The sequence below is a fragment of the Eublepharis macularius genome, chromosome 11 (genome assembly GCF_028583425.1).
Source record: "Eublepharis macularius isolate TG4126 chromosome 11, MPM_Emac_v1.0, whole genome shotgun sequence".
In the NCBI taxonomy this organism is placed as follows: Eukaryota; Metazoa; Chordata; class Lepidosauria; order Squamata; family Eublepharidae; genus Eublepharis; species Eublepharis macularius.
Genome location: NC_072800.1, coordinates 34,592,929 through 34,608,051, shown reverse-complemented (window position 1 = coordinate 34,608,051; position 15,123 = coordinate 34,592,929). Strand labels below are relative to the sequence as shown.

General features: G+C 40.9%; 1 protein-coding gene across 1 annotated transcript in view; it reads left to right on the top strand.

The window, feature by feature from the left end:
* The first annotated feature begins 9,058 nt into the window (after window positions 1–9,058).
* The window catches only part of DNAJC13 (DnaJ heat shock protein family (Hsp40) member C13), a 64,578-nt gene continuing 58,513 nt past the window's right edge, over window positions 9,059–15,123 (top strand). Inside the window, exon 1 of the mRNA XM_054991330.1 lies at window positions 9,059–9,255. The gene's annotated coding sequence lies outside the window, so the exon portion shown is untranslated. The remainder of the gene's footprint in view (window positions 9,256–15,123) is intronic.

Sequence of the window (15,123 nt, the reverse complement as noted above, 5' to 3'; positions counted from 1 at the left end):
AAGAAGTATTATACCTGTACTAGTCTCTTTGGAACCCACAGAACACTGTATTTATTTATTATCTTTCCTCCCCACTCCACCTCTGAAGTGATGTGTTACTGGTGTGAAATATAAGTAGATTTCCTGTACTATAGGTGAAGGTGGTTGGTAAGGGATCATACATCCTGAAAGGAATGCAGATGACACAGAATGCACATGGAAAGTTATTTTTTCTTTAAATAGGAAGCACCGGAAGAAATGTATGCACTGAGATTTTTGAATAGTCACTGCTATAGATTGGAGGAAACCGTGAAATAGAAGCCAAGTTCACTTGAACTTGGAACTCTGGCAAGCTCCAGTTTCAGTGTTTCCTACTTAACTAGCAAAGTCTGCATTTTGCCATTGTTATGTTGGCTGAACTGAAGGGTCTGGCATTTGTCTGCTGAGTCATCATTCTCTGCTTCTAACATCCGACCATATTTTTATGTAACTGCTTTGGAAAGGGATTCGGTGGAAGACAGATGTCTTGTCACATTGCATTTTTCAACTGTCAGTATATCAGCTTTAAAGGAGTTTTGTATGATTCAGCACGTGCACACATGGCTTTTTATTAAGTTGCCCATCGTGGAATTTTCTAGCTTTGATTTGAGTTAGGCTCAAAAGCAAAGACAGGAGCAAAATGTGTAAAAAAAAAAAAAGTAACAAAACAATTATCTCTGTTTTATCCCGACAAATAATTGGTTACAAAAACACTCTTAGAAACTATGAATGTGCATTCTCCTGACACAATAAGGTTATCATGGCTGAGAACAGATGGTTCCTTGACTATTCCCACCAGCAGACTGGCTACAAAAAAGTGACTCAATAACAAAGCAACTCTTTATCAGGGGTCTGTGATAGTGTGTTTGATCCATCTTTTTGGGAAGTAAATCTAAATAGATTTAAACTGCTTTAACTATTGTTTGGTCTCGGCAGGGAACCCACAGAATTAGTCCAGGGAAGGGGAGATAAATATAACAATTTCCACTATCTCACTGAAACTAAAAATCCCAGGATGCCCTGGGGAGAGGGGGACACCCATGATGGTTATAGTGGGCTAAAATAGATTTATAGTTGCAGTGTAGATACGGTGAGGCCTGGACAAGAATTTGCTATGTAGCCTGCGAAAAAAGTGTGTTGATTCCACAGAAGGAAAAGGGAGTGGAGCTGTTTTCCCAGTTATACTTACCAGATTGTGTCAAACTCGAGTCATGATGAGTGACCAAAATATCCTCCACTGAAGCAGAAATGGCTCAAGATGGGTAGCCATGTTATTCTGTCTGTAGCAGTGGAAAAGAGTAAGAGTCCAGTAGGACCTATAAGACTAACAAAATTAGTGGTGAGGATACCTGAAGAAGTGAGCTGAAGAAGTGAACTGTGGCTCACAAAAGTTCATACCCTACCACTAATTTTGTCGGTCTTATAGGTGTTGCTGGACTCTTGCTTTTTTCCACGGAAGCAGAAATGTTTGTGGACTGTCAGGCTACACTTCATGTTGGAGTACTATGACTACCTGCAAATGTGTGCTGCAGTCCTAAAAAGAAGACCTAGGAGGAAAATAGATTGGGGCGGGCACAGGGCTGGCAAAGGGGAGGTTAACACTTCACATCTCAACTGTGCTGTTTCTCTAGTTGAAATTGATCCTTCCTGGGTGCTTTTAGCCCTGATAAAAGAAAAATACAGGCACTTTTTCTCCATCTATTGGAGCTTAAAGCAGCTGTGGGGGCCTCTTCCAATGGTTGAAATGATGTATAAAGGAAGAGTTAACCCTCCTGCCACCAGGATCCAGGCACTACTGGGTCCTCCATGTGAAATTCTAGTGTCACACACACTGTTTTTTTCTTCTTTAAAAAGAGGTACTAGTACTCATGTTCTCCCCTCTCAGCCCAAGTGCTGAACACCCAAGAGGTGCCAGTACTCTGTATTGGCACATACCCCCTGAAAAAAGCCCTGGTCCCACATATTGTGGCACTCGTATATTCTCCATCAGCAAAGAAAAGAATGTGCTGTTGTTCTTGAATTGTCAGGGTAGCTGCAGTAGGTTTTTAAACATGTTTTGTGAAGCATATCTGGACTGTAAAGTAACACTAAAGCAATAATTGTTGCAGAGTTATCTGGTGAACTGTTGTTGACATGAACATCCTGAAGCACCACCCTTTTTCTTCAAAAGTACAAAATGAACTGAGAGAAGGCCACACATGCGCGCGCAGTTGCCAGCTCTGTTAGCGAAGTGAGAGCTGAAGATAACCAAACAGGCGCTGTTTGCTGGAGCACTAAATATGTGATTACAATGCTTAGCCAAATGGGAGACAATGTTTGTAGTGATTCACCCTTAATCCTTTTTCAAGGATCTGGGTAATAACCTTTTCCTTTGTTCGAATTTGTAATAGCGTTTCTGGAAACTATAAATGAATCAGCTACCCTTTCATGACAACATATCCATTAAAAGTCATGATTAATATAACTAATGGCAAACTCTGACACTGGCCGATGAATTTTTTTGTAAGGAAAGCAATTAAGCTGGTCAGTATATACTACATGCTTGTTTCTGAGATGCACCAACCAAGACATGTGATCTGCAGAATGCTGCAACTGTCCCCGCCACAAGAAGAGCGTTAATCCCATATTCAGCTCCCAAATTTGATTGCACCAATTGCCTTTCTAACAAGAGCATGCACACCTCTTCAGCCAATATCAGGGTTGTGGGCCCTGGGGCAAAAATCCAGGACGGGGCCCCAGAATCACTGCCACACCAGAATGGACTCGCACAGGGCTTTTTTTCAGGGGGAACACGGGGAAACGGAGTTCCAGAACCTCTTGAAAATGGTCACATGGCTGGTGGCCCCGCCCCCTGATCTTCAGACAGAGGGGAGTTTAGATTGCCCTCCGCGCTGCTCAGCGGTACGGAGGGCAATCTAAACTCCCCTCTGTCTGAAGATCAGGGGGCAGGGCCACCAGCCATGTGACCATTTTCTCTGAGGGCAACCCACTGAGTTCTGCCACCTCTTTTCCCAGAAAAAAAGCCCTGGACTCGCATGAGGTGAGCAGAAGCCACTATTGCTGCACTGCCAGAAGCCAGCTGCCCGAGGTCCAGAAGGAACTCTGCTCGTCTTCTTTTCCTCCTTTTGGGGAGTGGGCCATAGGTGCTGGGCCTGGGGCAGCTGTTCCTGTTTTTCATTGGCTAAGGCCACCCCTGATCAGTCACAAGAAGGCACTGCCGTACTAGATATTTGGCACTGTTGTTATTGTGTGTGGTCATTTTTAAAGTAAGCAGTTCTGCAACAGGAACAGAGGCTGGCAACAGCAACTAGTTTACTTTTTAAACTGATTATAACCCCAAGAGACACTTGCCGTTCAGGCTGTAAAGTGGGAGTCCTGCAGCAACAGCAGAAGCGAACAGTTCTGAGATGATTATATAAATCCCAAGTGTAACTGGGATACTGACTTTAAGATACATTTTTGACACACACAAAATTGTCACAGATATGTTAGGAAATGACTTGCTTGTTCCTCATTCAAAAGTAGGAAATGGAGTGAGGACACAAACGAAACTCACTAGAGACCCTTTAGGTTGGAAGTATCATCAACCAGTAAGGGAAGTTTGAGTCAGAGATTCTATATTCCCCATCCAGTCCTAATGTAGTGTGTCCTAAAACCATGTAGTGTATCTTAAAACAATACATGACAGAGAGCCAGTGTGGTGCAGTGGTTAGAGTATCAGACTAAGATCTAGGAGACTCAGGTTCAAATCCCTCCTCTGCCATGGAACATTGCAGGGCGACCTTCAGCCAGTGCACACTCTCAGCCCAACCTACCTCACAGGACTGTTGTGAGGATAAAATGGAGGAATGGAGAATTATGTAAGCTGCTTTGGATCTACATTGGGGAAAGGAGGGTTTAAACAAAGTAAATAAATAAATAGTTAGGCCTCGTAAGTTAACAGGATGCTGACTATGGAATTGATTGGTTGAACAATGTGTTCAGAGCCTTTTCATACACATGCTCACTTATGAACTATGTTTTATAAATGTGTCATCTAATAAAATCTGGTCTAAGAGCATTTAATGTGATCCTGAAACAATGGGTTAAGTTGATAATCTGTACTGTGAAATGGATGTGGGGCTCATAACCCCCAGCAGTGAATATGAAAAAACATAAACTGAAAGAAAAGTAGAAGTAAAGGCAGGTGTTGTGAAAAAGGATGAGGGCATACCATTTTTGTACATCAGTAGTCCTCCTTTCTACCTCTAGGAGTCAACTTCAATCCCCAGGCAGCATTACGAGACTGAGTTCCAATCATGAAATGGGAAATCTTGACATCACCTGCTTCCAACTCAGTGGATTCTGCACTGCCACCTGAGGGTTAAAGGTGGGTTCAATGTAGGCTTGCCATTTACCCACCAAAGGTAGGGAAACCCCCTGCCCTCAGCCCCATTCCCCATCATCAATAAAATGAGTGGGAGAAAAAAAAGGGCTAGAAATGGACTCTATAGTGATACACTTGGAATTTCTCCATGTCTCTATGGTATTTAATGTAGAGATGAGGGGAAATCGCTAGAGCATCATGAGGAAGCGATGTCACATCCTCCCCCAACCCTTCACAGGCACCACCCTCAAAATCTCTTAGCATTTGCCAAAGCAGTACTGGCAATCCTAGACTTAGGTCTGGAAAAGTTTAAAATACTGCATTATTTGGTCTGTGCTGCATTTCGTATTCCATCCTGGACCGCTATTTGGAATAGCATGAATCAGCTCAAGGATTGTCCCAACCCTCATGTGACTTGTGTGGCATGCCCAATTATGTAGAATTTGTGGGCTCAGCCTATGTGACACCTAAAATTCCCTCAACTGATACTAAAGGCGTTCATCATTTCCTTATCATGATCTAGAGCCAGTGTGGTGCAATGGCTAGAGTAACAGAGTAGTATCTGGAAGACCCAGTTTTGATTCTCTACTCTGCCATGGAAGCTTGCTGGGGGACTTTGGGCCAGTCACATACTCTTGGCCTACTTCTCAGGGTGTTGTGTGTGATGGGGGGAATGGAAGAGATGATATAAGCCACTTTGGGTACCCATTGGGGGGAAAGGCAGGATATAAATGAAGTAAAATAAATAAATATTTGGTTCCTAATAATATCAATGGAATGAACTCAGCTTGGCCAAGAACAATAATACCACACAAAACATCATTTAAAACCCTACTTACATAAACACAGGTACAAATGCTGTGTGTAATAATTATAATTACTGCCTCAAAATATCCATGCAATTATATTGCTTTAAGAAATCATGGCATTTAGGAGGATGGCCTTTTGACTGTGTGTTTAAAATAATAATACTAATATATTATGTGCTATGAACTTCTGTTTTTTGAATGCCTTCATTTCCTGTCACTGACAGCACCTCCTGAGGCAGAACTTACGATGTGATTAAGTAACTAAAGTCTGGATTTCTCAAACTGGGCTATTTTGCATTGTTAGTGATATTGAAAACTGGGTCCTCCATAAATTACTAGTAGGAGGGCAGCAGAGTAGCATCAATTGCAGAGAAAATGTGATGTTTGGAGCATGCTGGCAAGTGTGAGTGTGAGAGAGAAAATAACAAACTTACACTTAGCTTAGGTTTAGAAAAGAAATAAAGAGTTCTTTATTATAGGAACTCTGAAAGGAAAGTGGAGAAATAGATTCCTATCTACCTACCTAGTCTAAGGACAAATTCTGCTACCATGGTAGAAGATGGAGAGAAGAGATAGTAGTGTGTCACAAAGGGAGGAAGAGAAGGATGTCATGAGGAGGAAGTCCTGAGATTAGCAATCTACACATCAAAGGATAGTTCAGAGTAATAAGGAGTAAGCAAATGCTCTGATATTTCTATCTTTCTAACTTCCTGGTTTGTCCCCCTCTGAAACTTGAGGAGACAGTGCCAAGTCCTCCTCTTCCAACAAGTGAATGTAGGATGGTCAATGATAAATATGATGTAGGAAACATACTTGTAGAACAAAGTGTGTGTATTTTACAGCCTACCTGAAATATAGATTTCAGGGTTCTTCCACTGAGAATGTGACTTGGCGTTTTCTAGCCTTGGCCGTTTCCACACTACTCATCTTCATTCGAACAGGGCACAACGTCGCAAAAAACCCTCAGAAGATAGCATCTTCTTGCACAAGTTTTGCACGGCATCGCACAAAACTCACGCGAGAAGACGCTATCTCCCGCAGTTTTTTCGTGACGTTAAGCCCCATTCCGGATGAAGGTGAGTAGTGTGGAAATGGCCCTTATCAAATAAAAGCTAGTTAAGAAAACTTAAGCTTTTTCCCAGCTGGGAAGGGTATGTTAGGCTTGCCTTTGAGCATAGACAAAGTACAAGTTGAACATCTCCTTCCCAAAACTGTAAATTTGACTCAAGTTAGCTGTGGTGGTGAGGTCATTTAACTATCCACCCTACCTTCATTCTGCCACATTTAAGTGGTGGTTCTATATATTATACACTATAAAGAAGTGTATAATATCAAACTCTGGACTACTTCCCGAATGTAGGTATGTGTGAGAGAGATCATCAGTAAAATAAACTGCAGGCTTTTGGTTTAACTTGACCATGTTTGTTTTAAATGTTATCACAAAACCTGATAGTAATGTTTTGCATGTAAGGTATTTAATTTGGATTTCATTTGTGGTTGCTAATGTAGATTTTAAAATATTTTTACGTGCGTATAAATGCAAACCTCTGAGGAAAGAAGGGGGGCTGGATGGGTGAATGGAGTCTAATCTGATTGGCTGGTAGCTGCACCCTAGGGGTCAGAATTAACTACAATTTTTTGTCAGAGAGTTGAGGGGTTTCACTCAACCTTTCTCTCTCTCAGAGAAAGGATTCTGGCTAAATCAGGCAAACTGTGTGTGTGTGGGGGGGGTGTTAGTTTGTGTATCTGTGAGAGAGGTTATCTTTTCTAGGTTAGGCAAGCTGTGTGGAAAGGCTTGAGTGAATAAGAGAGTTTATTCTGCTAGTGAAGACCTGTGTGGAAAATTACTTTTTGTGGCTGAGTCTGTGAATATACCTTTAAGAAGATATAAATATTTTTGAAACCAGCACTCTGAAGAACTATTCTGAAACCTATAAGCTTCTCAAAACTTTGCAACCATCACCTTTATGTTCTTATAAATAAAAATAAATTCTACTTTTGTAGAATTTTTGTAGAATTCTACTTTTGTTTAAGCAAGAAATATCCCCCTTTCCCCTTCACAACCACCATATACACTAACTGTTCTGTCAAACTACCATCCATAACAAGTCGTCCTATATTATCAGTTAAACTGTGGAGGTCTAAGGCAAAAGCCTTTGGTGGAGGTGAAAATCTTTTGAGGGAGTCAGGGAGGCAGCAAAATAAAGGTCACACAAACCCAAAGGAAAAGGTGTTCTCAAGGTAAAAGCTTGGGAAAAACAGAGAACACCTGAAGCTCTGGGTAAGTGGCAATAAAGTGTTGGTTGTGACCATCTCAGGTTTGAATTCCAGCTCGAGGCAAGGAGAACGCAAACGTATGTGCACTCTTCTATGGCCCTGCTTCAACCCTAATTCAGCTCAGGGCCAGAAAAAGATTGGTAACACAGCACAATGTGCTGTTTTTCATGTGCTATGAAAACTCACAAGGAAATCTGGTCTGCAAATTAGAACACAATGTTCCTTTTGAAAGATGCACACCTGCCTGACCCCGTTCATATAGGGGGAGAGAAAAGGTGCAAAATATACATAGTAATCTGATTTGAAGACTGAGAAATTGCAATGAAAGCGTCCATATACAATTCTGCATTGGAAATTCAGAAATCAACTTTACCTGCATGAACCAACTTTTTTCAGAGAAGGCAGGATAGATACAAAATACATTCTAATGTACAACATGGTAAGTAAAGCAAAACCTATCCAGCACTGTGTTTTGTTTTTAAAAAGCTGTCTCCTTACTAAAAAGAAAGAAAATCCCTGCGTGTAACAAAGTAGCTTGTCAGAGAGGAGGCTACACCAAATCTTTCCGATATACAGAAGAATTTACACACTACCAGTCCAAAAAAAGCTGCACCATATACTCCCACAAAAGCACTCCAGCACATAAACACGAAGGGTGGGGTGGCGCTACTGCAAAAGAACTACACAGCATGTTGCCGTGCTTAGTGAATTACAATTGATATCCGGATTATAGACATCATTCCCCGCCCCCGAAAGAAATGGCAGTTCAGAAGGGTGAAATTTTATAGCATTACATCTGCTTCGAACTCCCTCCCTCAAACTCTGTTCTCCTCTGGCACCGGCCCCAAATCTCTAGGAATTTCCTAAATCTGAACTGGCAATCCTATTAAGAGAGGACTGCAGTCGCAGACAGGGAAGTTCCCGCGAAATTTAAAAAGCACGCTACAACTGGCACCCCAAAGAGGAAGGCGCTAATCCTTATCCATTTAATGCCCTGCGGAGCTCGTTTTTCAGCTGAAGAGTGTTTTGTAGCGGAGCGTTACAAAAACCACACGGCGCTCCGTACAGACCATTCATTTCTACTGCTGCGTTGGTTGCCATCTCCAGGTTCCTGGAGATTTGGCAGATAGAGCCTGGGAGGTCGGGGTTTGGAGAGGGGAGGCCTCTCTGCGGGTATAATGCCATAAAGTCCACCCTCCAAAAGCAGGCATTTGCTCCAGGGTAACTGATCTCTATCATCCTGAAATAAGCTGCAATTCCGGGAGAGAGCCGGGTGCCACCTGTAGCTTGGCAACTTAACTGCTTTCCCACCCCCTTCCTGCTCCTAAGAGCTTCTCTGTGTCAATCTTCCCTTCTTCCTCTTTTCCCTCCTCTAACTGTGGGCGTTTCCTTCCCCTCAGATTGCCTGGCTCCGTCGTTCGCTTTGCGCATGCTCGCGTCTCCTTCCCAGGGGAAGCGAGGTGAGAGAAGCCGAACTCTGGGCGACAAGAGAGAGGGAGGAGGGACAACCAGCCGAGCTCGTCTCGTGACTGGCTGGAGCGGAGGCGGCGCGTGCGCGGGGAGGGCGGCTTCCCTGCCCGAGTGAAGATGGCGGCCTCCAGAGCTAGGCTCTGAGGGGAGGCGAGAGAGAGAGTGGAGTTGTAGCGGCTGCAACTCAGCCGAGGAGAGAAACAAAGAACCCGCTCGACCACGGCGGGAGCAAAGCAGCTCTGAGGCTGCTGACTTGTGGCGGCCCTTTTGCAGTGCAGGGCTTGGGGAGACTGGGCAGCGCCGCTCCCCGGCCAGGTAAATAGGTGGGGTTTGCCAGGAGGGGTTGAGGAAAAGCCCCTCTTGGATTTGCTGGCAGTGGTGGGAGGAGGGGGAGCGAGGGAGGGAAGCACCTGCACCCCCGTGCCAATGGCCGTTTGCCCACTGAGTCATGGTTCTTCCCGTCTACTAAAGCCATGTCCCTCGAGCGTACGCACAGTGTCCCCCCTTTCCCTCGTGCCTGTTTTGATAGTTGGAGCTTGCAAGAATCCCTTCGCTACTGTTTTTTCATCCCCTGAAGGAATAATGGGTTGTACACTTCTTGTTTATGAATTCGTTGAAAATACTTTTTTTGGAAAATTGTATGTTTGTCAACTTGCATCCAGAAATTGGGTGTGTTGAGAGTCATTTTGGGTGACTCTTTTCTTGGCTGCCTCTGCTTTATGAAGTGGGTTGTGATAGCTGCAAGAAACTTTCTTCAGAATATAGGCAGGAAGTACTTCTTTCTTTTCTTTTATCCTCACAACAACTTAAGTTGAAAGTTTGTGACTATCCCAAGGTCACCCAGTGAGCTTTCATGGCAGAGTGGGGATTCTGGTGCACTAACCATTACACCATATTGGCTTTGAAAGAAAGTTAGACAAACTAATTAAAGATAGGTCTGTCAGTACTGTTAACTATGATGATTGAATGGAACTTCCATATCCATGGGCAGCCAACCAGTGAATACCAGTGTTAGAAAGCAACACTGGAGGCGGCCTTGGCCTCTGTGCTTGGTTTGTTGCCCCCTCAGGGCAACTGATGACTGCATGAGACTGCTTGACTGGTCTGATCCATCAAGGTATTTCGAATGTCTGGAACATTTCTTCTATGTTCTTTTTCTGTCTAGCTTGCTCACTCATATACCTTGTGATTAACTGGTCCAATTGGTTTAAGCCTCTTATTTTCAAACATCCTGGATTTTACCTTATAGGTGTGCTAGGAGGGGCTGAATTGTGCTCTTCCCCACCTCACGCATTAGCTTCTGAGTTTCAAGATGTTGTTACTGATAGATCCACTTTAATTGTATAAGATGGTTCTTTGTGGTTCAAACTGTGTTTGAGGTCTTGGACAAAGAAACTTACTATCTTATGGAGGAAAGTGGTGTTTTATATGGTTCACCACAAAGTAGAACATAACTTAGTTTGTGATCTAGAAAGTTGCACTTACACTTGTGCACGGTAAACTGGCTCTTATGAGGAGAATCCTCTTATTAACAGCTGTTCCCATGTTGAGAGCCAGAGTGGGAAAAAGAACAATCAATATATAATAGATTTTAAACAAGATGCTAATGGATATGGCTGCCTTTGGCCTTCATTGTACTGTCTCTCAGTCTAAAAGTAATTCTAGAATGTCTTCTCTCAGTCTTAGGCATAAGCTGAATTGAATTTCCTCACACAGGAGGTACTGAGTAAATGTTTTTCCACTTTCCATTACTTAATGATTAATACCTAACAGTGTTCTGCCTTTTCTGTCTTTATAACTCCTATCTGTAGAGTGTATATTTTTTTTTAAAAGGCCTCCCCATTGTTTTTTGGGGGCAAGGGGAAATGAGTGCGTCATATTTGGAAATGAGTATAGCAGGCAAGGGAGTGGTAGTACTTTATAGTTCTACATGTCGGTTTATGGATGCAAGTTCAGGAACATGCTTATTTGTTATCCCTGGAGACTACATTTTATATGGTAACTGTCTAGTGTAGTAAGTTCTTGACACAGGAAACAGAAAAAACAGCACTTCCTTTTGAGTCAAGTATGAGCTCTATCTTGAGGTTGTTGCATAATGGAATATGTATAAATTTATATATATATATATATATATATATATATATATATATATATATATATATATATATATATACATATATATATATATATATATACATTTTTAAAAGTTGAATTAACTAACCAGTATGTTCAGTGGTAAAAAGTGAATTGATAAAAGGGATAGTATTTTGATTAGAATACTGAATTGAGTTTAATTCAGTATAACTATATAACATTTGTAGAATTGTAGATGTATTTGTAAAGCTCTATGCAACTTCATTTTTACTGAATACATTTTTATTTAAAAAAAATAAAATATTTAACCTTTTTTCTTGAAATGAGTGGAAGCATTGGGGTTACTGAAGTAGGATCTTGAAAGCATTTTTGATGTCCAAGGTTTTGTAATGTTTCCATATAATAAATAAGTGAACAAATTTGAGATTAGGGAATAATTTACAGTAGTCATTGTAGATTTCTATTGATGATCTTTCAGCTATGAGTTTTTGTTTCTAGTTTAAATGCAAATGGTATGTTATGAATGGCAAGAATTCTTTATTGAGTTTTCAACCATCAAGAGCATTCATACCCCTCTGTTCATCCTTTCCTGAGCTAAAGTTTTCTCTTTTGTTGTCCTACTTGCAGTTTTGGACTTAATAATCTTATCTGCAGCCATCATGCCTTAATAATGAATGAATTGGTCTTTCCTGGATGGGGGGAGTGGAGCTTTCATGATTCTATTTAAATGGGGCTGGTCTTGGTCGCTTTAAAAATTCCCTACTAGTACAGTATGCAAGGAGCATAAACAAACAAAAACAAGTTTTGTTCTTCTACATTTTGTTAAGGAAGTAGACACACAGTTCAAGTTATTCTGAATTACTATTAAAATCCACTTTCTCTTAGTTGTGCCTGTTAAGGTTTCTCTCTTTGTACATTTCTTAACTGGCAAACAATATGCCTCTATGTGTTGGTTAAATGGCCATCAAACACATAACCATTCACATGGTAGCTGAGCACTGTACCACTTCAGGTTGTGATGAAGGAACTTGTGCCTTGGAGCAAAGGTAGCTCACATCTAATGAAAGATTCAGCTGAATTCAGGATTTGTTTTGAAATTAGAAAGAGTTATATCACAATTTTTTTATCTGGGAACTTTAATGGGATGGACTTGGGTAGGGTAGAAGTGAAGTTCACATAATGTAACTTAATATTGACTGTTCATATTTCTGTAAGATTGAGAAGAAACTGCCTGTCTTTTGAAGGGACAGCTGTGTTAGACTGTTAGCAAAATCATAAAGGAGTTTTGAGGCACCTCAAAGACTCTGCTGTAGTATACAGTGTTTTTGTTTCTGCTTCTCTTCTGTGGACTCACTGAAAAAGTCATAGTGGAGGAATTGGCAGTAAGTTTCTTTAAAACTTGAGTGCAACAACTGCAGTTTGTCTGTGGTCACTGAGAACTGCAGAATTACATGAACTGCCCCAAACTGCCTGAAAAATAGAACTTGAGAACAGAAAAGAATAATATTCATATGTGACTGCTTTTTACACCAAGATGGTTTTTAATATAGGTTTAGCTTTCTTCCTCGTTTCCCGTAAACTCTGCTGACCTACAACTTTAGTTTTTGTTTCATTTTTTTTTCTCAGCTCCACTTCTGCTTTGTTTTCTTTTACCTAGTGTCACAGTTTTCCTGCTGCCAGACAGTTTTGAGTAATAGTTTTTTTTCTATATAGTTGCCGAGTTGCTGATGCTTGTTGGATTTTGAAAAGATTATTCTCAGTGATAAAATGCCATTTGTCATGTTTAATGTACTTGCAGCAGGGAAAGAAATAATGTACCTACATAAATAACAGACAAACATTATAACAAACCACATGTTCTTTCATGAGAACCAGTTTGGTGTAGTGGTTAAGAGCGGCAAGACTCTGGAGAACCAGGTTTGATTACCCACTCTTCCACTTGAAGCCAGCTGGGTGACCTTGGGTCAGTCTCAGCTCTCTCAGAGCTTTCTCAACACCCATCTACCTCACACAGGGTGTCTGTTGTGGGGATTGTTAGCTGCTCTGAGACTCCTTTGAGTAGTGAAGGGCATGGTTTAAACAACTCTTCCTCTTCTTCAACATCATTAGACATCATTACAATATATGCATGTCCCAATTTTTTTCTAAAGCACATTAAGGAATGCCATTCCCTCTTGCATACTCTCAGTATTAATTCTTAATTATGTTAATCTGAAAGTTGTTGTTTTCTTCATCACTACCAAATCCACAATCTTGAGTAACTTTTGTTTATTTCATCCAGATTTTGTTTACATTTTTCTGAAATAAAAGGGAGTCAAATCCTAACTATACCTTGAATACAGTTAAATATTAAGGTTTTATAGTAGTCTATGTGAGCATAGTCAGTCATAACATGAATAATCTGATTTCCTGATTTGTAGAAAAAACCACCATGCATGTGACTACATATAGTGTTTCACATCTTTTCCACCATATCATTTGAAATATTTTCTATGCTTTGCAGAATGAATTGCCATCTGGAAATAGCATTATAACAAGCCTGTTAGAGTAGCATACAAGACTCATAATACAGTATTCCAAACGAAAACCAAAAGAATCAGCCCAGATTTCTATTTCTTTTCTGTTGTTTAGCATCCATGAATTTAATTCTTTTTTTAAAAAAGAAATTGTTCATAGTTATAATAAGTAGACAGTAATACTTAATTATTTTTATAGTAAATTTCTTATCATGAAAGGAGCTTGGAGATATGATTAGAATAATATTTGTATCATATGTTCATGCTTGAATAGATACCCTTCTTAATGTCTGGGTGCTGGTAACAAGATATAAATCAGTCATATACATGTATGGTTATTTAGTATCAAATTCAGGGATTTACAGTGCAACCCAACAAGTTAAGTGATGTGATAAGCTGGATAGGGTGCAGAAGCTGGGAACTTGCTCTAGCAAAACCTTTGGGTTCTCTTTTCTGTTTGCAGTAGCTGTGTTTCTTCTGATAACAAAGGCAAACTTTCATTGGTCTATCGATTACCATAATTTTAGAGGTTTTTTCTAGTTATAGGAGAATGCAGGATAGAACCTGTGGAAATTGTAGGCAGGAGGTAGGCTCTCTAGTATGAAATTACAGTTGGAAAGAAGTTATTGCCTTTGATGTTGCTTCAGAAATTAGTCTTTATTGTATAAGATGTTCATATTTTGGAGAACCCATGCCACTTCAGCTCATTTGTCAAGGTGCCCTTCTACGTCTTGCCATTGAACTCTGGTGTATTGCAAAAAAAATAACCCCAAACCCTATGTTCTAGGATACATTCTCAGTTTTAAAGTAGGCCACTGGCTGAATACCCGTTAGGTCTCATTATCACCCTGTATGAACAACCTAGAACACACCCAGAATTCTCCTGTGGCCATTGATTGCAGAGTAAGATTGATAATGGAGGCAAAGCTCTTACTGTTCATCATTATTGATTCTCTGACAAATTTCCATGGAATGTCCCCCTTTGAAAACAGCAGCTCAAAGTGATTTTATTGCTCTGTAGCAAGGATAGGCAATGCTGGGTATGTGTTGAAAAGACCAATATGGTCAGCACACAAGGTGATTTCTCTGCCTAAGGGACTGAGGCAGGCCTCTGAAGTGCTGGCATCATTGCTGGGACTCAGTTTGTTCCCTGTGTGATCAGACTCAAGTATAACCCTTCCCACCATTCCTGGTTTGTCAGTACACCAACATCTTCACAGGTAGACATCGTAAGGTTTGGGGCATTTCTGCCAGAGAGGTAGCTTTCTGCTATCTGCTGTATTATAAATAAAACGCCATAGGCAATGTTCAGTGAAGTAACTGCTTTGTGAGGCAAAATCAAAAAGAGTCCAGTAGCACCTTTAAGACTAACCAATTTTATTATAGCATAAGCTTTCGAGAATCAAGTTCTCTTCATCAGATGCCTGATCAAAACTGTGAGGGAACATTTATAAAACTCTGTACACATAACTGTTCCCAGTTCTTGTGTAGCTTGCAAACTATGAGTGGTATGACAGGCAGGGCTTTTTTTCAGCTGGAACGCGGTGGAATGGAGTTCTGAAACCTCTTGAAA